At 34.2% G+C, this 945-nt stretch overlaps 1 pseudogene; it reads right to left on the bottom strand.

Annotated features, from left to right (window-relative positions):
* Nucleotides 1-4: 4 nt before the first annotated feature.
* Nucleotides 5-939, bottom strand: LOC125850014 (alcohol dehydrogenase 3-like; annotated as a pseudogene).
* Nucleotides 940-945: the final 6 nt, after the last annotated feature.

Genomic DNA, 945 nt, shown 5'->3' with positions numbered 1-945 from the left:
TGTATTTCTCAACAACAGAAGGAATATCTGAACTAGGTTTGTAGTTTCCAAAGAAGGTTTCTTTGAGAGTCCTTTCATTCAGAAAGTTCATAGGGTATGTCTTGAACAAAGCTTCCTTATGGCACCAACAAGTACAGCCACTCCCCACCCCTGATAATTAATTACGACAATGTTCGTTAAGATAAATGTATTAAAAAGAACATACAATTAAGGAAATTTGATGATAGAAAACATACATCATGGACACATTCAAATGCTGGAATCATAGCATCAATATGGCCAGTACATTCCACACTCCTATCGACTCCACCATCAGTCATCTCAGCAATTACCTGATCAAATAATCAAAATTCAAGAAAAGATGTAAACTATAACTCACAACTGTCTTTTTTTTCTTTCGCGAAATGATCTATTAGGAGAAGTAAATATGAGTACCTCTTGAACTGGTTTACTATAATCCTTTGGGTTCACAAACTGTGTCACACCAAATTTCTTAGCTGTAGAATAAAAGTAAAACGGATGAATTAGTTGCTTTGCTATGAGACACGTTACAAGGAAGGAATTACTCCCTCTATCCCAATTTATGTGACTCACTTTCCTTTTTAGTCAGTCTCAAAAAGAATAACACATTTCTATAATATAAAGAGTAACAATTTAACTATAAAATGTCTATTTTACCCTTAATGAAATGATTTACAGTCTCACAAATTTCTATCATTCATTTTGGACCACAAGTTTTAAAAGTCTTCCTTTCTTTCTTAAACTCCGTGCCAAGTCAAAGTACCTCATATAAAATGGGACGGAGGGAGTATAAAATAATGGATCAAAGAATGTGTAAGGCACAAGTTAATTACCTTGCTCAAATCTGCTAGCATTTAAATCTACACCAATTATCCTTGAAGCACCAACAATTCTTTCTCCATCTGCAGCCTGACCAAATGAGAT

The sequence above is a fragment of the Solanum stenotomum genome, unplaced genomic scaffold, assembly GCF_019186545.1.
Source record: "Solanum stenotomum isolate F172 unplaced genomic scaffold, ASM1918654v1 scaffold12840, whole genome shotgun sequence".
Classification (NCBI taxonomy): domain Eukaryota; kingdom Viridiplantae; phylum Streptophyta; class Magnoliopsida; order Solanales; family Solanaceae; genus Solanum; species Solanum stenotomum.
Note: the sequence above shows the minus strand (reverse complement) of the source record. Positions and strands in the feature narration are given on the sequence as shown.